At 27.2% G+C, this 25,445-nt stretch overlaps 1 long non-coding RNA gene across 3 annotated transcripts; it reads right to left on the bottom strand.

Annotated features, from left to right (window-relative positions):
* Positions 1 to 3,653: 3,653 nt before the first annotated feature.
* LOC136076815 (uncharacterized) lies at positions 3,654 to 12,783 on the bottom strand. 3 transcript variants are annotated; one of them, XR_010636611.1, is made up of 5 exons: positions 12,398 to 12,783; positions 10,164 to 12,029; positions 9,813 to 9,920; positions 4,551 to 9,689; positions 3,654 to 4,195 (listed from the first exon to the last, which is right to left on the bottom strand). It is a non-coding gene; the product is annotated as an uncharacterized LOC136076815 (long non-coding RNA). The 3 variants fall into 3 exon arrangements; XR_010636610.1 differs by lacking the exon at positions 3,654 to 4,195 and having other exon boundaries at positions 4,231 to 4,800; positions 12,398 to 12,764; XR_010636612.1 differs by lacking the exons at positions 3,654 to 4,195; positions 9,813 to 9,920 and having other exon boundaries at positions 4,232 to 4,800; positions 12,398 to 12,763.
* Positions 12,784 to 25,445: the final 12,662 nt, after the last annotated feature.

The following is a 25,445-nucleotide window of genomic DNA, read 5'->3' as shown; positions in this document are numbered from 1 at the left end:
TTTAGTTATAGATCTAGAAAGGCCTATATATTTTGTTTCTAAGCAGAATTCTAATTTTGTACCTTTTTAAGGTCCTTCACCTATAAAAAAAAATTTTTGTATATAATAAAATAAATATTGAAGAATTGAAAAAAAAAAGTTGAAAGTAATTTGCCTCGATTATCCATACTTTTTTGTACACTTTAGTGTAAAAAAAAATGAAAATTTCATCACAGGACAACTAAAATTGTTTACATCAGATAGTGCCAAAAATTTACATACTGGTTCTAAACTACCTTGTCTCTCATTTGTGCCATGTTTTTTAAAAATACATGCTCCTGTGTGATGATATTATTTTTTTTTTTAAAGACTGCACTAAATATCAACATTATTGCGTGTTACATTGCATATAAATAATATTTCCCATTATCAGTATTAAAAATCCATGGCATTAATGAATCTCTTAACTATAATGAACAAACTGTGAAAATTTCAAGTCAAAAGCAGGTGTTTAACTAAAATTACAATGTTTTGAACTTCTGAAAAATTGTAAAAACTAAAAATCAAGTTTTAAAATTTTTTTTATAGTTTTAGACAATTACAAGTTGAGCAAACGCATCAAAAACCCCCAGCTTCATATCCCAGTTGTTCCTTTTGGTTTTCAATATCAAGATACCTTTTTTTTATTGTTCTTAAAGTTTTCCTACGCTCTTTAACAGGTTGACGAAATTTGTGTTCCATACGTGTTATTCTACGAATATCTTGTTTCTGATTTTTAGCGGCTGTTACAAAACCATCACATCCAAATGATGATAAAACTTTTCTAATACCATTTCCTCCATCATTAAAATGTAAGACTGCAGAGTATACTGCCATTTCAAAAACCTCTTTGGTAACAAAAACTGATTTTGGACACTTTTGCCACACTAATGAATTAAGATATTCATTAGCATTTTAAGTATCCCCATGGAGACATTTTAATAACAAGGTATAAGCAGATAAATCAAAGAATATAGGCTTAATTATATCATGAATCCACTTTGGTAATGATATTTTGTTTTTATAGAAAGAAGTTCCTTTGATTTTATCATATTGCCATTTACACCATGTGTTTTCAGACCGTGGGCAAAATAAATGTGTAAAGTTTTGATCCGGAAACCGAAGTTTTGATCCGGAAACTCCGAGTGAAAAAGAATAGCAAAAACTGCTTTCTTCATAGCATAGACATTACTTTTCTTATGGCAAGACCATAATAATTTTGCATACTGTTTATCGCAGACTCAGTCGATTTATTTCTACCATGAATTGGGGTCTTCGTACTTTTATATGACTGTACAATACTGCGCAATCGTGATCCCATTCGCTTTTGAGCAAGTCCTCACATTCAAGTTTTTTCTGGTGTTATATTGTAAGACTTGTATGGCTGAGAATCAATAACTTCTTTATAAGAACCTGAATCGCCATCTCCAAGATATCTATCATAAATGATGTTATAATTTTCAATGGAACGACTGAAAATGTTTATCGCACCATCACTTTCCATAGAACAAGAAGATTTTAACTGACTGATTGAACAACTATGAGATAGTTTCCAAGTTTTATATTTCATATTAAAGTCTATTTCCTTACAAGCTGCATTTTTCATGGATACAATGGCTACATTTTTATATTCCTTTGCAACTTTTTTTTGTAAGTAATTAAATGAATTGTTTGTCATACTAAACATATTCATGCATTTTGTAAATTTCTCCATTCCACTGAAAGCTTTTCCTATCTCACGAAAAGCAACAACAGTACGTAGGTTTGCTTCAAACACAGTTTTTCCTTGAGACTTATCTGTAGTTGAACACTTCACTGATGTGTATGAAGACTCATTCCAATCACAACAAGTACAACTAATTTTAAATAAATGACAAAAACCCTTTCGAGATGTTAGGTTATCTGTTAACGTTATTGTACTGTTACACTCAGGGCATTTTAGAAGTGATACTAAATTCTTTAAATTCCAAAAGTTTACAATACATAAATAATTTTCATTGTTATTAATACTTTTGTTTGTGCCATTGCATTGATATTTTTTTCCAACTAATTTTCTTCCACTTAAAAAGGCTACCTCGTGTTGAACAGACACAACATTCTGCTTTTTTGCTTTTGTGAATTGATTTCCATGAAACTTTTTCTTTTTTAAACGCACAAAGTTCTGTTTGTTAGAAAGTTTCACAATCTTCATATTCCTAGCATGAAACGTTTGTATAACAAATATATATTAAGCTGAGATGAAACTCAAAGCAACTCAAAGAACAGCCTTATTTTTAATCTTAAAAAATGTGCTTTTCTTACTTAAAAGCATGACTAAAAGTGTTCATAATTTGCATAACAAATAAAGCAAAGTATACATAACATTCATATTTCAAAAAATATAACTTAAATGAGTTAAGGATAGGATGATATAAATAATTTTTTGGTTGCCAGTATGTTTTTATGTGCGTTGTTATGCGTTTTAAAAATACAAAGTACAAGATTTTGTTTAATAACAAAAAAACTAAAATATATTTTAAACTTTTTTTTTCACAATAAGAAAGCTGAATAAATTTTGTATAAAAATCATCCAACATAGAATTAACGACTTTTTTTTAATTTTGTGCCTTTTTTTTATAGGTGAACCTTAATGCGGCGCCTGTGTGTTTCGCACACTTCGCACACGCAACGAGCTGGCTGAGGATAATAAACCCGATATAGCCGATATATACGACTGTGTATAATATAGCCGATAATAATACGAGCCGGCTGTGTATAAAAGCATATAGTGAGCATAATATTATGCTTACTATATGCTAGGTAAAGGTTAAATAGCTAGAGGGGAAGTAAGTGCAGTTATAAAAGTTTATAGACTGGGTTGTTATAATTGTAACTATAACTTTCCAATACAATAAATTATTTCAAAAGACATGTTTACAATGTGTGTATGACTGGTAATAGTCATACACACATTTTAAACATTTTTTTTTTGAAAAAATTCATTGTATTGGAAAGTCATTGCAAAACAAAGTTCTTTATGTATCGTAAATTTTCATATGCATTAATTTTATAATTATCCTAATATAATTTTTTAGTAGATCTCTTGTTGTAAAATATTGTTTTAATTCAAACATAAGCTATGTTAATTTAACTTAGGCTTATTAAAAAATCATGTAGAGCGTGTAGTGCAATATGCTTGCTTCGCGTTTGAGTAAACCGATCTATTTAAGGCTATTTAGAATTTATTATTAAAGAAAAAAATTCGCATTGTGTAGTATAAGCGAACAAATTTAGATTTAAATAGGTTATTTAACGATGAATGTTTTTATCAATCTTATCAATCATATCAAGTTTTTAACAAAATTAAAGTTAACATATGTTTAGGCATCAATTTTTTAGATGCTAGCTAAAAGACCTATTTCTGACCATTTGAAATTAATTCTGATTGTATAAAGAAATTCACAAACTAAAAGAATTGATTTTTTACAAAGTACACACAAATACATATACAGTTTTAACAATATTGCTTTCCAATATTACTTGCAATTCAAGCGATTTACAAACGTAATAGAACTTGAATTTAATCATTAAAACTTTGAAAATACCAAACATTAAGTTTACGGAGAAGTTGAAATGAAGCATCATAGTATATTTTAAACTGAATATTTTAAAAATTATATTATAATAAAAAATCGTTAAATAAGCTAAGATATTATTTTTTTATTTTATAACAGATGGATCCCACTCTTCATTAAAGATATTAGTGCTTTGAAAATAGGCCAGAATTAGGACGTGACCGGAAATAGGTCAGTTTTGCGTTAGTATTAAACCAAACAAATTAAAAAATGAAACAGATGCAATAAAAGTTTCGTGTTTTTGCTTTATTCAAATAATTCAGACTAAAATTAAAATTTGACAGATCACACCTTAGAATTATTTAAATGTGATCCGCCGAATATGCTGTGAAAATATTGTCTTAACAAATCTTACATTGGTGTTTTTTTTGTAAGATTGTCAACGCCTTACCAAAAAAAAAGTGATCTGCCGAATTCTGTGCTGGAGGCGGCTTCGAATCGGAGGTCTATTCAAAGCTGCCTCTGGACATGCATGCCTCATTGGTAAGGAAGGAGGTGTGAACTTCCTGGTTGAATACTATTCATCGGTACTCTGTGATAAGACCATTAAGACATCTTGAAACCTAAATAAATAAAGGAAAAAAAAAAATTCTAATACAAGATTTGCGAAACAATACGACAGATCATATGTTAAAATTATTATAGTGTGATCATCGTTTTTCATAGAAAAACGATGATTTTATTTTATTCTAAAATGAAATAAAAAAAGCCTTAGAAATTGACAAAATCAAATCTCCAACATAAAAATTTAATTTTCATTTGCAATTGCGTAAAATCCACATAGAAAGTCTTTTTGGCGGGATACATTGTTAATATTGAGCTCTATAACTGCACCTTGTATACGCTCAAATTTTGAATTCAAATTTTTACATTTTATTCTAGGAACTAATTGTAAACGACAACAAATGTTATTTTTACCATCATTGCAATGCTGGTTAGCAACAGTTATCAAACGTTTTATAGTTTTTTGAAAATGGATCACTATTACATTGATATGCAAAACACAAGATTGGGCCTTGTAAACCGTCAATATCAGGAAATCGGCGATTGCATAAAATCATTGCAGCATAAATAGCTTTGTCATTAAGAAGGCCAACCGGAATCGTGATGAGATTTCGACCAGAATTATTCTATTAAATTTAAGCTAAACCTCCGCATCAATTGGAAACTGGAAAACAAAATACCATTTAATAAAAATTATTAATAAAAAAAATTGGTATATTAACACGGAACACACTTTATATATATAAGTTTATTTGATCATATTATAAGAACAATAATTTGTCAAAGGTATTATTTTTTCGTCAAAGGTATTATTTATTCGTCAAAGGTATTATTATATTCGTCAAAGGTATTATTATATTCGTCAAAGGTATTATTATATTCGTCAAAGGTATTATTATATTCGTCAAAGGTATTATTATATTTGTCAAAGGTATTATTATATACATCAAAAGTATTATTATATACATCAAAAGTAGTTTTTTATTTGTCAAACTTATAATTATTGCATCTTCACTTATACTAAATAAAATTAAAGTTACGCTGATTTTATTAAAATTTGTCAAACAACTGTGTAATGTGTTTTTAAACTTAACAAGGTAGCGTTTTTGAAGGCTTTTTGATAAAATTTAAAACTTTTGCATAAAGTAGAATTTTTATTTTAGCGTTAGAGACTTGAAGATCTTCGAACTATACATTTGTAGTTTTTTTTTCACAATGTTATCAGCATTCAGTAGTAATAATATTTTTAAATTAAATGATATAAAAAATTAAATAATATAATAAACTGAAATGATATAGTTAATTAAATGAGCAAATGAGATGTTTAAAAACTTTTAATTAATATAGAAAAGTATTAGCTTTGGTTGGCTTAAGAAAAGTATTAGCTTTTGTTGGCTTAAGAAAGGTATTAGCAAATGAGATGTTAAAAACTTTAGCAAGTTATCAATTAAAGAAATTCTTTTTTTAAAGTTTTTAAACTTTTTCCAGTCTTCTAAATTAAATTACAAAAAAAACAAAACACAAAGTTTACATTTTATGATAAAAACTAAAGACGACCAAGCAAGAGTTCACTGACTAAGCACTTCACCATGCTTGTCTAAACAGGCATTTATAGTTGTTAGAATATTGGAGTAAGTCCAGACTTTCCATAAGAGAAACAAAACATATTCAACAAAAGATTAAACTGCTTTTCAACAAATCTCATGAAAAGTTGTTCAAGAATTGGGAAATTATATAATTGTTTACAATAATTATATAAGTTTTATATTTATCTACTTGATGCTATGCTGTTCAGTGATTTAGATTGATTGTAGTTACAGAAGCACATTCTACCATTAGGACAAAGCGCCTTGACCTTTTTTTTGGGTTTGCTTGATTAAAAGTAGTAAACACTTATTATATGTTAATACATATTAACATATTTATGATTACACTTATTAAGAGTTTTTTTTTTCTGTTGGTGATAAATCAAAAACTTGGTCCATTAGTGATTGACAAATGTAAACTTTCTTGTTTTGAAAACATTGTAAAATCTTGAAGCGTTTATCCAATACAACTGCAATTTAGTCTGTTGCAGCTAAAAATGAAGCTAACATCTTTGGCAGCTCAATGTAAAGGTTTCTATTGCACTGACTGATTTTGAACTTGGAATCAAGTTAAATTATTATGCTAGTGAGAGCTTTAAGGAGTGTCGCAATTTTCATAAGCTTTTTTTTTCAGCAAGTTGCATTGATCATATAAAGTTTTAGTTCACTCTGCAACAAATCTGATGATAAGCTAGAATGACAAACAACAAGTTGAAGTGTATGGGTAATGTGTTGGTAGGAAAACCAGTCAATCAGAGCCTGACTCTTCTAAATCAATTTCTGCAACAAACTTCTGTTTAACTTCATCAGTTATTTCAAACAAATACTTTTATTATATTAAAAGGATTGTTTGTAGTTAGTGCCTTGGCTACTGTGTCCATGGCCCCCTCAAAAAATTGTCATAAAGGCCCTAAAAATTTACAAATTTTTCCATTAGGCACTACTAAAAAAAAACTACATACATTTGCAAAAAGACCCCTAAATTTGCAAAAGGCTCCTTAAATTCACTGGGCTCCCTCAATTAGGGTGTGTGAGGGAGCTTTGCCACGGCTCAGTCTGGAGTGATAGTTGATGGTCTCAAAGGTTTGAATGACTTCTTCAAAATGTAATATAACTCTTTTGTTGAGCATGAGTCAAAAAAGCACTTACAGCTGAGCAAATGAATTCTCTTTTTGTAGTCAACAATGAGGCAATATGTTTTTTCAATTTATATTAACACATGCATCTGTTATAACATGTACCAAGTTTCAAACATAACTTATTAACTGTAGCAAAAAAATTTTTTAGATTCATCCATATCTCAGCTGATTTAGTTCGAAGTGGCGAGATGTTTTAAGCCCCAGCATTTAAAAGCTTGGATTAAGTGCTTCACATAACTTTTTAAAAGCCATACTTTCCAAAATGACAAGGACAGCATATCTCCAGTAACAATATCAATCAGATGTTGGTTGCTATCCATGATCTGATGTTTTCCACTTAGATGATGGCACAGATCTTTAAAAATTGTTAAAACTGACTGACTTTTCTCTGGTGCTAAATTATCTAACCTATTGTAAACATCTTGATGATGTGGCTATGTTTAAAAAATATTTACTAGTTAAATACTAGGATGCTGAACTTTGAATTAATGTTGTTACTCACATTCTTTTCCATAATATTTGCGATCATAGTTAAAACAACTTATCTTTTCTGCATTTTTTGAATTATTGCTGAATTACTAAAAATGAGTGCTTGTACTTTTATCATTTAAATGCATTTATATTTATTTGTATAAACATGTGTTAGCGATTATAAATAAATTACGCAACAATTTTTTTTTCGGAAAAACAATAATGCACTTAATAGGGTGTCACAAGGTATATAGGATTTTTTTGTTGTTGATGAAAGTCTTAGAAGGTACCCCCCCCCCCCACAAAAAAAAAAAAAAAGATTCTCTATGAACCCATGATAATGCACAAAAAAGTTCAGCTTAATTGAATAAGTTTTATAGATCACCAAAGATTATCAAAGTTTTGAAATTTAGATAAAAATAGCCCGTACAAAGTGTGCAATGGCATGCTTTGGCAGGGTTTTTGAAGCTCAATATTGGCTACTAAATTGTTCTTGGTGTTTTCTTAAACACAACCCAGACTTTATTAAAAAAGTAGATGCTGCACCTGACCAATTGACTATGCCTCCATCTTGTCTGTTGTTTTGACATTTCAGATTAAAAAAGTTTTTTTTGCTAAATTCTGAAATGAAATATTTTAACTCTAACTGTTAACAATTATGCACGATTGGTAACTAGATAACTTTTTTTTATCCAACAAATATAACCCATGCTAACAGATGTGTTGAAAAACAGATAACAACTTTAAATTATTCTTAAGCATGGCAAATTGTCAAATTGTGTGTTATGTCATTGTAAATATATTAATATTCATGTTTAGAGATAATTTATAAGATAGATTTATAGAGATATAATAAAGACATATAAATAAATATATAATAGATATAAATGGGTATATAGAGATATAATATAAGATATAAATATTTATAAATTTATAAAAGAGAATAATAGCTAAGTCTTTACCTAAGTCTACAAAAAGTCAAGACAACCTCTGGCTGATTGGTTTTCCGAATGAAACAATATTTCCGAATGAAACAATAATTTCCAAATGAAACAATAATTGGAGCTCGGCCTCCTTTAGGATGTGACGCCATGGAAAACTTTGGGTATTATCATTGGTTCCAAAAACAAACAATCAATGACAGTAGAAACATATTGTAAGAAACAGTTGTAGAAACATATTATAAGGAAAGAGACAATAGTAAAAAAAAAGTCAAAATTATTCTCAAACAAAGAAAAGCAGAAAACAAATTGAATATATGATTACAAAATAAATAAAAAAAATTCATAAGGTTGTAGATTCGAATTGTCAATATTGTTGTTATTGGTAACTTTAATGCTCATCACACTAAATGAATTGGCTCTAAAATCAGTGATTTTGCATGTATTAAGGTCCACAACTTTTGGTTTTTCTCTAACACAAATAGTCAACTTTCCAATTCGCTTTCCAAGCAATCTGAATCATTTACAACATTTTGAAGTAAGTCCAGAGATCCTACAAGAGACAGGAATCATATTCTGGAAAAGATTAAACTGCTTTTCAACAAACAAACTAACCTCATAAAACAATGAATGCATCGTTCCTGCTGACAAAATAAAAGTCAGGAAACAGGAACAAAATGCAGAATAAAACAACACTTTATGCAACTAAAACTGCAGACAGTAGCTTCTGACTGCAGCCATCAGGAAATGATGTCTTCATCACTTGAAGACAACATTATAAAACTTCTTGGCATTCTAAAGCTACTTTGCTAGTTGGGAAAAAATGCTGCTGATACAGTTCTTGCACTTTTGAAGTCATGACAGTGTGATTAAAACATTGTTGGAATATGCTTTGACAAAAGTGCCTCCAATATGGAAAGAAAGAATGGAGCTACACTCTAAATTAAAAAAATGATTGGCTATAATTTATCATGGCTGGCTTGTCACCATCAAATGTTTGAGATCTTTTTTTCCAACTCTTTCAGCATAAGCCTAGGATCATCAACAGGACCCAATATCCTCTTCTTTAAGTCAAAGTATGCCATTGCATGCCATGTACAGGTTGTTTTTACATAAAATTCATTACTTAAATGACCTTGGGGATCTCTAAAACTTGTTCAATTGAGCTAAAATTTTGTTTGTAGTATCATGGAGCCATGGAGAATCTTTTTTGAGGGTGCCATCTGACACCCTAACACTTAAGCAATATTTAGCAAAAATAAACAAACATTTAACTATTGTAAAAATAAAACTCATTCAATATAAGGTATTTTAAATGACAAAACTAAGATTTTAAATAAAATTAGACAAAAACAAAAACTTAACTTGATGGAAGAATGATGGAAGATTTGAGTTCAAAATGAATTCAAATTCAAACTAAAACATTTATTGAAATATAAAAATAATTATAATATAAACATTTCTTCTTCATTTTTTAATACTCTCTTAAATTTCTGATTAGAAAACCCACACTTTTTTTACAGTTTTTTCGCTTCTTACCTGCAAGTGTGATACTGATAATTTTTATTCTTATTTCTCAGACTATAAACTGCTTGAACCTTTGTTAGGCTATTCCAGAATGTTATCAGGGGTGTGGTAGAACAAACTCTAAAATGACAATCACAATTGTACCACTGTTTACTTTTTTTAAATTGAAAGTTGTTCATTATAGGACCACAGCATGCAACAAACCAACAAAAAAGATTTTTAAAAACCATATTAAAAATAAAATTAGACAAATAACTGAAAGTTTTAATTCAATAGTTTAAAATAATGGAATGAAGCATTTTTCAAAACAATTAGAAACTAAAGTGAAAACAAATAATGAACGAAGAAAGAAAAAAAACAAACCTGATAAAGGGTTTTTATAAACACCATTGTTTAGTTGATCTGTGTTTGACATTGTGTAACTTTTTATTCTAATATTTATTCTATAAAAATATAAAATAAAAAAAGCAACAAAAAATTAAAATACAGTTATTTTAATGTGTGTGTATCACTGATACACACAAGTATACATTTAATTAGATATTCTTACAACAAGTATATTAGTTTTGAAAATGTTGCTTGCATCAGGTTTTAAACCAAAAATTCTTTTTCTTGTTCATTAGAAAGCACAAATGAAATAAAAAATAAGGAAACTGGTCTCAAATTGTCTTGCAGTATTCCTAAATGGCAATCATCTAATAGCATATTGATTTTATGAGAAAAAATTAGCATCGTGTTGGTATGTATACACCTACAAAATTATTTTTTTAATGATTCGATAGCAGAAAACTATAAAGCAGCTGTATAAATTAGCTTTAATTGGCAATTGACAAAAAACAATTTCTAAAAAATGAAATTCCTAACCCTATCTATTATGTCTTGCTATAATCAACTTTTTTAGTCACCAATAGAACTTAAAAGTTGTTTCTGAAAGTTCATATAGGCTTTAAGAAATTTCTTAGTAAATTTCTTAAAACCTGTATGAACAATAATTAAAAACAAGCAATTTAATAAGAGATCATTCATAAAGTATGTACGCTCGAATGGGGGAGAGGGGGTCTGCACATGGCGCATATAATATATGAGATGAGGGGCAGGTGGTCAGTTACAAAAGTAAGGAGACACTAAATTTAAAAAAATATCAAAAAATGTTGGGTAGTTAGGTTAAAAGCATAGGTACTTTTAGGGAGGTGGAGGGTACTCAAAAAAGCTAACAGCAAAATGCAGGAGGGGAGGAGGGTTTAGGGTAGAGATAAAAGCATAAGAACTTTATGGATGATCCCTAAGCAGTGCATTTTAAATGAACTTTTATGTTTTTAACTCCATTTTAAACTTATTTAAAAAATTTACATGCAACAATTAGTGCTTTTTGAAAAGTCTTATTACTTAAAAGAAAACTCAAGCAATTTTAGACATTTTATGTTTCATCAAAAAATTAAGCCAATTAAAAATATACCACATAATTTATAACAGAATATAACAAATTTTATAGCAAAAATATCACACATTATATAACAAAATAAAGCACATATAAACAGCTGCTTTTTTAAAACATAAGAAAACCATATTAAAAATACTTCAACACAGTTATTTTGATAACAACTTTGTTTGATAGTTTGTTTTGATAACTGTTGGGAAATTTAACAGTTAAACACTTTGAATTAAAGGAGTTCTTTCATTAATAAGTAATCCATTTCTAATATAAACTTTGCATAAAGGGCAATCATTCTTCACAACGAGCCATTTTTCTATACATTCTTCATGATAGCAGTGTCTACAAAAAAGCAAAACAACCTTTTCTTTAAAAATAAAATCTTCAAAACATATTGCACAATTTGTGTTTTGAAACAATAACCTCTTTTTAAAGAAAAAACATCCATTTAAAACCTTTAAGTCTGGATTAAATTCCAAATATTGATAACTCGAAAAAGAAATCTTATTTTTAAGTCTTTCTATACAATCAACATTGTCAGGTTGAACTTCACGCTCTAACTCATCCCAACACAAGCACTGACATATTATGTAACATACTTGAAAGCAAAAAAAATAACATATAATAAAGATGATCATAATGACAACAACAATACTTAAAAGAAGAATTGCCCATTCCATTCTTAATCAGTTGTAAAAAGAAACATTCAAAAACAAATATATCTGCAAATTTTTGAATATGTTCAAGATAGATATCTACAGTTTTATGTCAACGATTTACCATTGCATATTTTAAAACTAAATAAAAAATAGAAAAATAGAAATATCTAAATAATTACTAAATATATATATATATATATATATATATATATATATATATATATATATATATATATATATATATATATATATGAATATAAACGAAGAGTAGAAGTGTTGGTAGTATCAAAAATACTTCATTCTTTCAAATTTTTTCATGTTTATGAAACTATTATCAAATATAAAAATTATGATTTAATTTTATAATGTCTATTTAAAAGAGGTGCCATTGTTTACATTTAAGGGAAAAAATATGAACCTTCTTTATCCTATAAAAAAAGTTTAAAATAAATTTTTTATTAATATATATAAATACCCAAAACAAAATTTGAATGTGATTCTTATACCCTCTAGTCTTTTTGAATAACAAGAGAAGTAGAGAGAGCTGAACTACAACTTCATCTATTCATCACCTTCTTTATTTATGTATTGTATTACTGTAATTTTGTTATTTAAAATGATAAAAATTAGTATAAAAATATTTTACTACATTACAAGATGTATATATTTATATATATTATATAGTGTCACAATTCAAAACATCTTCACAGGAATAAGGAAAGCAGAAATCGCGTTTATAAGCTGCCATATCATAGCAATCATATCAACAAAGCATAAATTTATTAATGATTATAAAATATTTGATAATTTATAAAAAAGTGAACCTAAACTAAATTTTCAATCTTTAAATGTTTTTAAATTTTGCATCTTTATAAAAGTATTTACACTTTGACATTTTACTATTCTTATAGTGAGGAAATGCTTAAGTTCATAAGGATTTTTAAAAAAAAAATGAAACAAAATTAATTTTAAAATAGAAAACTATTATTCATTTATCAATTTAATAAGTAATATAAATAAATTTTAACTTTCTTTAAAAGCCTTTCTAACCCATCTTTAGAAAAATAAAGCAGTAAAAAATAAATGTGCTATTTACATAGTGTATCATACATAAACTATTGCAAGTTAAGAAATTTATAAAATATTCACATGAAAATAATAATTGAAAGCGAACTTTTAACTAGTAAAATACTGCATTAAATAATTAAAAACAAAAATACTGAACAAGTCAGTCCTATAAAGTATTCTTATAAAATAAGAATACTGAATTAGTCAGTAAAAAAAAGAACAAAGTCAGTGATTTATATTTTTTAGAGCATATGATCTATACAATCAGAAGATATAATTTATGTTTGAAAATTAAGTAAAAAACTTATTTATAATTGATCTAATAATCACTCAATGAAAGTAAATTATAGTTAAGTGTTATTATTAAAATGCTAAAATTCATGAAAAGTTTTTATAAATGTTATAAAAATAATTATGTTACCTACGTTAAACGTCACCACTCATCAGGAATTTATTTTGTTCACACATTTACATAAAATTTAAATTTAATATAAATTTGTCAGGATTATCCAGAGAAGCGAGAATATAATTTTCTGGAAATTATACTATTTGAAATTGAAGTAATAAATCTATTTGAAATTGAAAAAATATCACTTTCAATTTCGTTTTCAAAAGGTTGCGGTAATAATGTTATACAATGACGTAATTAACATAAAAATTATACTAATAATAATAGTTGTATGACTTAAGTTTATAATTAACCCCCCGAATTCTTATCATCTTGTGATAGTGAATTCCCGTCTTCTTGCGGTACGGCAAAAAACGCGTATAGCCATTCCAACTAGCTTTGAATGTCTTGCGCTAGTTTTATCCCTACATATATTTTTTTACAAGCCAGATAGCAAATATTTTTGCATATGAAGTGAAGGATGTTCTCCTTGTTCTAGATTATTATTCCTTCTTTTTTTTTTTAGCTGCAAGTTTTTTTGTATGTAAACAAAATTCAAGTTGGGATTCAAATTTACATTTACATTAAAGGTAACTTTAAATACTATTAAACTTAATGTCTATTTTATTCTTTTTATTTTAAAATGATTTCTTTGTATTGTTTTAAAAAAAATTTTTAAACATGGCCTACTTTATACACGGCCGGATATGTTGCATAAATAGGCCAAAAATTAGAAGCCCAGTTTTTCAGTACTTTAAGTTTTTGTGTTTTAAAATGTAAAATAGTTTTAAAAGTAATGCTTAACGTTTCCAAAGTTTTAAGTTTATTAAGTATTCCTTATTTAATATTTTTTAGGCTAGTTCATGTTAATTTCTGTGTTAAATACTAAATTAGTAATAGAATTATCAAATATTAAGTAAAACTATATTTTACAGTTCCTTTCAAATATATAATTTTTAACATTTAAAATATAACAGATGCATTTATAAAATAGCATTTGGAGTTGAGATATTAACGATATTGAAATTATAAACAAATTTGTAGTTAAAACAATTTATTTGTATATATATATATATATATATATATATATATATATATATATATATATATATATAAACATATATATATATATATATATATATATATATATATATATATATATATATATATATATATGTATATATATATATATATATATATATATATATATATATATATATATATATATATATATATATATATATATATATATATATATATATATATATATATATTCACTACATTTCTTATTTTCTTTTTTCTCTTTGTCTTCTTTTGAAAGATAATACAGTATCTTTGTGTTTACTCCCACTTACAATCTTTTGTTCATTATTTAAAAAAATATTTATTACTGTTTGATTAACAAGAGAAAGTCCCCACTCAAAATGACTTTCACAAAGAAATTTTTGGTTCAAATTATATTCATTAGATATTTTACTATAAGTTTATTTACCATATTTCAAAATAATGTTTGTGTATAAATATGATAAAAATGAAATTTGTGTAAGATTGATCAAATGAATTACTTGTTTGTAGTTATAGGAAGCTCGCAAAAAACTTAAGTCAGTCATGCGTAATAAACATAAAAAATCAGTTACATACGTGGTATATATGTGTGTGTTACATATACAGTGCCGTAACTAGGCAGGTGCAACAATTGCACTTGCACAGGGCCCGTAGATTAGGCGGCCGTGAAATGGAACTTTAAACTGACGAAAAATTATTTGTTCTATTAATAAATACTTCTATTAATTTTTTTTTTAATTTTTTTAAATTTTTTTTTCCTATTAAGTAGCACTGTATTGTATTTCAATACAGTGCTACTTAATTCTATACTGCAATTTAAAATTTCTATATTCATTTCCAATTCCAAATTGTAATATTTTGGCGCGAATTCAATCAACGATATCTGGTGGGCAATAGAATAAAACGTATTGTGTGTGTAGTAATGTGGTGAATTTAAAAAATGTGTGAAGCAATTTTCATTTTTAATCAAAGCAACATAAAAAAACTTATTGTCATTATTAATGACACATTATTAATGACACATTATTACAATTTATAATTTCCAATTAGAATTTAAAATATACTCGTTTATAAAAACATCGTAAGTTTGTTTTATTTAAATATAGATTGGTTAAAAATAGCTATAAAAAAACTAATTATTAAACTCCACTAGATATTTTGCAAGCACTTCATGACTTTGGCTTAATTGAGTCTTATCCGAATATTAATATTGCTATCCGGATATTTCTCACTCTTCCAGTTACTACTGCGTCGTATGAGAGAAGTTTTAGTAAATTGAAATTGATTAAAAATTATTTAAGATCTACTATAGGACAAGAAAGATTATCTAATCTTTCAATAATATCTATTGAATATAACATTGTTAAAGATATTAATTATGACGACGTTATAAATGAATTTGCGCAAATGAAAGCGAGAATAGTGAAATTTTAATAAAGAAATTTTTAAAAATAATAAATTAAAATATATTTTTTATTTACAATTTTTCCAAAAAAAAGTTAGGCTTAGGGGGCCGAAAAATGAAATTTTGCACAGGGCACTAGAAAAGCTAGTTACGGCGCTGTACATATATACCTTGTTATTGATATTATTATTTTTTTTTTTTCATCAATTTGTATTAAAAGTTAAGTTACATTTATTTATTTATTTTATTTAAATTTAAAAAAACTCCATATTGTTATTTATTATATGATTATTGCAGGTTTTAACTTTATTTTTAGAGAGTGTTCGTTGTTTAAGTTTAATAGCGATTCATTTCTGGAAACTAATATATTAAATAAATAGGGAGCACGATATATAATTTAGAACTTTAAGAGTCTTGTTGTTTCAAACGGTATCTTAAAGTTCTTTGTTGCTCTTGTATTGTATTTATTATTATGTTATTTTTAAAAAAGTGTGCTGGAAAATGTTCTGGAGCCAGACTTAGTTTATTCTTAAACATGAAAAGTATATTTTTAAAAATATTTATTTGAAATATATTTAGTGCGTTCATTTGTTCCAGTAAAGGTTGATTTTGAGTAAAATTGTTTTTGCTGTAAACTAGTCTTGAAGCGTGTTTTTGACGTAAGTAAAGTGGTTCTAATTTAGATTTATGGGTACTGCCCCGTGGTATATTGGCATATATGAGATAGCTATGTTTGAATGAAAAGTAGACAAGTTTTAGACTTTTTTGTGACAAAAATGGTCTTGTCTTGTAAACTAAACCTATGTTCTTTGATGATTTTGTGTTTATGTAGTTTATGTGGGGTTTCTAGGAGATGTGTTCATCAATTAGAACTCCTAAAAACTTTGTATTCAGAACTCTTTTGATAGTTATATATTATTTCTATATTAATTGTTGGTAGGTTCAGGGGTATTTTTTTAATTTGTTGATTAGAGTGAAATAGTATATACTTGGTTTTTTCTATATTGAGTGACAGTTTATTTTATTTAAACCATATATTAATTTTTTTAGTTCAGCATTTGTTTTTTCAAAGAGGTCTTCGATTGTCTTTGACGAGTAAAATAAGTTTGTATCGTCGACAAACAATATAGTTTTAAAGACATTAGAGGCGTTTGGAAGATCTTTTACATAAGTAAGAAACAATAGAGGAGCTAGAATAGAACCTTGGGGTACAACACATTTTGTTTTTAGTAAATTTGAGTTGCTTTTTCTATTTATAATAACACACTGTTGTCTGTTATTAAGGTAGTTTTTAAACTTATTTAAAGCTTTATTTTTTATACCATTGTTTTTCATTTTTGTTAGTAAAATCTTATGGTTAACGGTGTCAAGTGCTTATGACAAATAAAAGATCCCTAATATGATTTTTTTTTAAAATGATCTACTTATCCTATTTGAGAGGTCAAGGATTGCATGCTCAGTTGAGTGTAGCTTTTAAAAACCATATCAACCTTTATTGATAATTTTGTTAGTTTTTGAATATTCATTTAATTTATTATAGATTATTCGTTCGAAAAGTTTTGAAATCCGAAAGGATTGAGATTGGTCTATTATTTTCAGAGCGACGAATTTTACAAATCTCAATAAGAATTCTTACTAAGAACCTCAGTAAGATTAGTAAGGCTTGGAAGACGTGCAAGAAAACTAATCAGATCTTATTAAGATTTGTAAGTTTACGTACGATTTCTTAGTAAGATTTGTTAGAAATGTAAGATCTTAATAAGATATGTAAATTACATCATAATTTCTTAGTAAGATTTTTAAGTTATAATATGAATTCTTAACAAGATTTGTAAGATCTTACAAGATTATTTTGTAATTATTTCCACCAGAATTTAGTAATAATGTATATATTACTAAATTCCACTCAATTATTTTGTTTATTTTTATTTAACTGTTTTTTTTCCACTCAATTATTTTGTTTATTTTAATTAATAACTACTCAACACTAAGAGTAATACTCAAGAGTAAGACTTGTTGAAGACTGGATTGTGCGCATTGTTGAAGACTGTACAGGAAAAACCAGTTTCATAAATTTGCGCACCCAGCGGAACTAATTTGTGTATTTGCATCCTTTTAATCATGCACTGGTGTTTAACTATTACTTCTGTCATAAAAAAAAAAATCTATTAGACACAACTGAGGTGTTTGAATATAATTAACAATACAGAAATCAACTAACAGTCATATATAACATATATAAGAGTAAAGTAATCAAAAACAAAATACTTTTTTATTATTACAATTCCTTCTGCATAATCTTTATACATATTCTGAAAATCAAATAATGGATTTTTTTTTTAATATAGGAAATAATTATTTTAAATCAGTTGTAATAGCACAGTTGTTAGGGCATGGGCAATGTACTTTTTCTTATTCAACTAAAATTCAATATAATAAGTAAATCTTAACCTTAGTCTGTAAAATGTTACTATTAGAATAACCATTTTAAATGTTACCTTTTTTTCCATCTTGTTTTTTTTTTTATTTTTTATTTTTTTTAGGTGCCCCAAGAAGTCCTAATGGTCTTGTCACAGAGCACCGCGGAAGTGCATTTAACCAGAAAGTTCACGCCTCCTTCCTTACCGTGACGCGAAAAATTTTTTTTTTAGTTTTTGCTAGATCCTTTGAAAGATTTGCCATAATTATATTTTTTTGTCACAAATAACATACTTGTATTTTTGTTTTTGCAACTTTACAAAGTTTTACTTCTGTGTTCATCATGTTCATCATATTTTGAAAACATATCAAACTTAACTGAAAATTGTATTATATTAGTGCAAGTATATTACATAAGGACAGATTTGGGTATTTAAAAAAAAAATTTACAGTTTTAATATCATTAAATCACTAGAAACAGTTTAGATTTGCGCAAAATATAAGGAAAAATTATCTTATCTTACTTCACATTCCATAATAAGCAGTTTCAGGAGAACTGTTGGTGTTGTTCAGTTTATGCCTTTAATTTAACAGTGACTTGTTGCAGCTGCTTGTCACCATTTGCTTCTGCATGTATATTTAACTAAATCATGATATTATTACATGAATTTAAAATTTTAGGCTAATATTTTTAATATATTTGATAAGATTCAAAAATTTAGCTCAATAGTTCTCAATAATTCTCAAACAAATAGATTCAATATTTTTTTTCAAAAGTGTGATACAGAAAATATTTTTAGAAGATTTTTTTAAACTGCATACAATATATATATATATATATATATATATATATATATATATATATATATATATATATATATATATATATATATATATATATATATATATATATATATATATATATATATATATATATGTATATATTTATATACATTGCCGCTCACGTAAGTTAGGACAATGGTTACAACGATTTTTTAAAAAATGTAATTACATTTTAGAATTTTTAATTTATATTAATAAAAGTTATACTTTTTATACATTTTCAATATAAAATTTTTTATTAGTCAGTTTTATGTAATAAAAGTTTACAAAAACCACTATAATAATTAAATTTTGTTTTCGTCAAAAAAAACCTTTAATAACTGCTTTAACTATTGTCGACATTCTTTCAATTTTCTAATTGTTTCTTTCTGAATTTTTTTCCACTCCTTTTTTTGATTCTAAATATTTTCTACATAATAATGGAGTATGTTTAGGGTCATTATCATGCATCAGAATAAAATTATTTCCGATTCATCGAAGTCCCGAAGGGATTGAACTTGTTTCCAGGAAACCTCTATTATGTTCTTTTCTCATTATACCATCAGTTTTACGCAAATCTCCCACTCCATTCAGAGAGAAACAACCCCAAACTATCACAGAACCTCCACCATGTTTTACTATTGAAACCAGACATTTTTTCAACGGCAGATCTTCTAACGTAAATTCTTCGCTTATTTCCATAAAACTTTAAACTTTGACTCATTGGTCCTGAGTACTTGTTTCCATTTAGCCATCGTCCAATTTTTGTGCAACTGTGTCCAATTGGGAATCTCTTCTGTCAATTACCTTTTCGTAGATATGGTTTTGGGATAGCAACACAACCATGCAAATTAGCTTTTTGCTATCTTCGTTTGATTGTACTGACAGAAACTTTTTATTCTCGATCACAGTTGAAAATAGCAGTTATTTGTGGAGCAGTTAACATTCGATTACGTTTACTGATGACTTTTATACGTCGGTAATCAGTTTTTGTTATGCGAGAAGGACCTGGGCGATTTCTGTCTTCTAAACTTCCAGATTCTTAATATCGACGAATCATATAGCTAACTGTTGATTTACTCCGGTTTAATTTTTAGCTATTTTTCTAACTGTATAGCCTTCTTGAAGCAAAGTGAGTATTGCTGCCCTTTTTTCTACATTTATTAGCTTACCTTTAGGTATATTTTTTCCAATAATTTGAATTTACACTGAAAAAAATTTTTAATTTTACCTTTGAACTTCTGCATTTGAAATTTTCAAAACACTAACACAAAATAAACAAAATATCTGCATATAAAAACACAGTAAACAATAGAAATACTTATTAAATGACAAATTTAAAAGTTTTAAATCGATAATGTAAAATACAGGTTCATACGTGAATTTAATATGTTTCTGAGTTCTCTGTTTATTAATTTAAAAGAATAAGACTTTTACTTGCGTGTACAATCAATCAATCAATATATTTCTGAAATATTTGGTATTACATTTCAAGGTTGTTTAAAAATAGTATAAATTACTAATATGAAGTAAACACCTAATGCCAATGATTAAAATAGTAATGGTAATAATAATAAAAATAATATTTATAAAAACAATAATAATAGTAATAATAAGTAATAATAATAATATGTTATTTTAGCAATAGTAATAATATAATAATAATATAAAATATATAATAATAATGATATAGTAATTATAATAACTTAAATAAATCGGTATAACTTTCCATACATCAATCGTTTATGCATACAAAGTTACAGTTAGAAATAGAAATAAACTAACAAAACGTAACAATTAACGATGACATAAAAACGACTGTTGCTAAAAAAAATTATAAGAATTTAGTAAATGTATTAATCATAGTTCTTATAATATAATAACCAAAATATATTGCAAATAATATGACTAAATAAATAAATAAATAAATAAAATATAACAGAAAAGCACTGAGAAAATCAAAATAAAAGTTACAACGAACATTACAAAAAAACAAAAAATTACCTTAAATACTTTTGGCAAAAAAGAAGATTAAAAAAAACAGCAAAAAAAAGCGACAAAATAAAATTAAAAACAATAAAAATAAAGAAAAATAAAATAATGATAAAACATAAAACATATATAATTAATGGCTAAAAAGAAATTAAAAACAAATAATATATAACTGTATAAAAAATTATATATGACTATTTAAAAATAATTAATAAAACAAAAAATAAAAATAAACTACTAAACTACTAAAAAATAAAAATAAAACTAAACTAAAAAATAAAACAATAAATTGTTAACAAAAAATAATAAATAAAACTTTATACGCCAAAAAAACTAAAGAAAAATCATTACTATAAGACTGCCGAACAGCATAACTAAAAAATAAATAGTAAATAAAAAATCCCACAAAATATATCAAAGAAAACTAAAGAAATATATGAAATAAAACTAAAGAAATATATGAAAAAATAATAAATCTTGATTTATTATTTTTTCATATATTTCTTTAGTTCTTTTTTATATGTATAAATAGTTTTTTGTTCTTTCTTTTCTATTCTTTTTATTTATTTCACTCATTAACTTTTTTAACTTTTATTTTCAATACTTCTTTACTTATTTTCTTTTAGATATTTCTTTTTCTTTTCTTCTTTTAAAATATTTATTTATTCTTCTTATAAGTTTTATAACTTGTTATAAGTGCAGTGAATGCAAGATGTCTTACGATCATTTCAAATATAATGCGTCCATCTTTTTATAAGAAAAAAAAATAAATTAACTGTAAGTGAAAAAATAGTTTTAAATATAGAGTATCGTATAATATAGTATAAAATAAAGAAAAATTAGTTATAAAAAAATTCCAAATCGGTTTGTAAAAATCTACTGCCTTCATCTGCTAACAATGCCTAGAAGTCCTTCAACCAGAGTTGAACTTTTTCGATGTTCGGTCTATAAGTAAAATCAAGCAAGAAATTTGCACAAAAATAATCTGCAAACACGCAGACACACAAGTTATTAATACCAAAAGCAATTGTATACAGTAGAGTGTGACACGGTAACGGGAATTGCAGTTACCGTGGTAATTACCGCGGGGATGGAAAAAAAATTACGGTAATACCGCGGTAACGGTAACAATGGGCTTGGTTATACTGCGGTAGCGGTAACAGATCTGAATTTATTTCCGCGGTAACGGTTATTAATTTGTCATCTGGATACATAAAATGGATAAATTAAAGTTAAGCAAACTTATTTCAAAAAACGATGAAAGTATAAGTTACTTCGAAAATCCGGGAACCAGCGATGTTTCGCCGTTTTTCTTAAAGGTGAATGTTGACAATGTTTTTAGTGAGCACGTTCTTTGTTCGAAGTGTAAAGCTCTACTAAAATTGACATCTCGAGATGGTACAAGTGGTTTGAAAACTCACATAAAATCGTGTGTGAGGAAAACAGAGTTGCCGAAAATAACCAGGTTTGCTTTGTCAACCTCTGAAACTGTTAAAAAAATATCGACTACAGAAAAAACTGAGCTGGTTAATGTAATTTCGAACATGTGTGCTACTGACATTCGACCACTTTTAATTGTAGAAGGTGTTGGTTTTAGAAAATTTGCAGAGAAATTAATTTCAATCGGAGCTAAATATGGAAATGTTTCTGTTGATGATATTGTTCCTTCTGCTCGAACTGTTTCTCGTCATGTTTTTACTGAAGCAGAAAAGAAACGAGCTGAGCTTAGAAAAGTGTTTGAGAAGCAGAAACGTTTTGCTGTAACGACTGATTTGTGGACACACGTACAGAAAACAATACCATACATCACAATTACAGCACTCTACATCAACGACCAATGGAAATTGCTCTCATACATCATTGCAACAAGATCAATGGAAGAAAAACACACAGGTGAGATTATCATAATTTTTATTGATTTAAATACTCGATGGTTTCCAAAATATTTATTTATTTAAACAAAATGGTTTTAAAAATATTTCTTTAATAATATTAAACCAAATGATTTGATTAGTATTTCTTTTTTAAAACCACATGGTTACAAATATGTCTTTTTTAAAGCCATATGGTTTCATAAATATTTCTTTACTTAAGTTAAACCACATGATTTCATAAATATTTATTTGGCTTGTTGATTCTCTTCTCTTGTCAATTTAAAAAGTAGTTTATTGTAATAACTTTTCACAAAGCTTTCATCAATTAAAATCTTATTTCAATGTTATTGGTAATGTCAATCTTGTATTTTTTATTTTAATTAACGTTTCATAAATATTTTTTATTATTACATTTAGCTGAGAATATTAAATCCGTTACCAAAGAAATCCTAGAAGAAATGGGAGCATGGCGAAGTGACAATTATTATATAACTGACAATAGCTCAAATGATAAAGCTGCTTTTAAAGATCAAATTTAGATTTCATGCTGTGGACACAACCTAAATTTGGTTTTGGTTCATGGTCTAGAAGTGAAAGATGCCCCTGCTTTTTTGCCCCTGCTTTTTTGCTAATGAGACTAATGGCTAGTCTAATGGTTAAATCATTAGTCTCATTGGCACATGCAAAGAAATAGTGACACATATAAAACGTTCAAAAATTCAACATGAACTACAAACATCGGTTAAGCAATCTGTTTCAACAAGGTGGAATTCTCAACTCACTATGTTGCAATCATTGTTGACAAATATTGAAGATATAACTACTTTTTCAGCTAGAGAACAAGATAAAAAACTTCAAAGAAAATTATTCGATTTGTACGAGACTTTATTGAAAGATGTCATCACAGCGTTAATACCATTTGATACTGCTACTAAACATCTTTCAACAGACAAAGAATGTTCTTTGAACATGGTTGTTCCAACTAAATATCAAATAACAAAGCATTTGCAAGTATCGGCTACAGATAGTAATAGCATTAAAGACTTTAAGACATATTTAAATGGCATGATGAAGCGCTATTTTCCAATAAATGAAATGCATAGAATTGCAACTCTTTTGGACCCAAAATTTAAAAGAATTGCAACTAAAATAATGACAGAAGAAAAAATTAAAGAAGCACTAATCAGTTTAAACAACATGGTAGATGAATTGCCTCTAGTCAGACCAGCCTTCTTTGACTCGAACCAAAATACTTTTCTTGAGCCACCTGAAAAAAAGAGCAAAATACATAATGACAATTCAAGTGAATTTTTTGTAGATTTATTTGAAAGTGAAGAAGCTGCCATCAATGAAGTTGACAGCTACTGGAACAGCACAGATTCTGAGGATAATATTTCTTCGTATTGGAAAAGTAAAACAGGACTCTATCCAAATTGGTCACAGGTAGCACAGTCAGTGTTGTCAATTCCAGCAACAAGCACATCATCCGAACGTTCATTTTTAATTGCTGGAAGAAAACTTGACGATAGAAAAACACAACTTTATCCGGGTTGTGTCGATGGACTGTTATTTCTCCATGGTTTGAACAAAGAATAGGTATGCATAATAATATATCTCAATCAAGGACAGCTTTCAAGTATTAATAAAAGTGTTAATAAAAACGGTTAAAATACAAGATTTTGATATTTGAATTATTATATTGTATGCGGTGACTGGATGGGGAGAGAAGCGGTAATAATGGGGATGGGATGGAGATGGGGACAAACTTGATTAGGATGGGGAGTGGATGAGGACAACCCTGATGGGGATGAGACGGGGAGGGAAAAATGTGTATGCAGATGGGATGGGGAGACTTTCTGTCCCCGTGTCACTATCTAGTATACTGTAGTAAGTTATAGAAATTACAATAACAAGCTTATCAGATTTTTATAGCGAACCGCTAAAAAAAACCTCTCCATCTTGTTACCCAGCCGGCACATTAAGTTGTAAATGCGAATTTAAAACTTGTTTGGCTACGCAACATTTTGGTATGTACATTAGCCATTTTTTAGTGTCAAACACGCATTAGAAATACGCTCTTCAGGTGCGTTTAAAAACGAGTATGCAATGCAAATCCTACTAAGTAATAAACTCGCATTTGAAACTCTTGAAAATACGCATAAAACACTGTAATTAGATATTATTCAATACGGTGTTTTCTTGTTATCAAATGCGCATTTAAAACTTTTCAGAATACGTGTTATCTACAAATGTATGATAGCCTCTTTACCGAGTAGAACACGTACTAGAAATACGTTTTAGACGCGTGGATTATTGGACACAAAACACGCGTTTGAAACGTGTTTTTATTTCATGTATATACAAACGCGCACACGCATTGGTTTTAAAAATAACTAAAAAAACAAATACTTGAAAATTTTATTAAATTTACTTCGTACAGTGTTCAACATGCACATCTACGTTATAGCTTTTATAATATATTAAAAATACAAAATTAAAAATAAAAATACAAGTTAGCTTCA

This window comes from Hydra vulgaris, chromosome 02 (assembly GCF_038396675.1).
Source record: "Hydra vulgaris chromosome 02, alternate assembly HydraT2T_AEP".
NCBI lineage: Eukaryota > Metazoa > Cnidaria > Hydrozoa > Anthoathecata > Hydridae > Hydra > Hydra vulgaris.
This window is presented reverse-complemented; position numbering and strand designations above follow the sequence as displayed.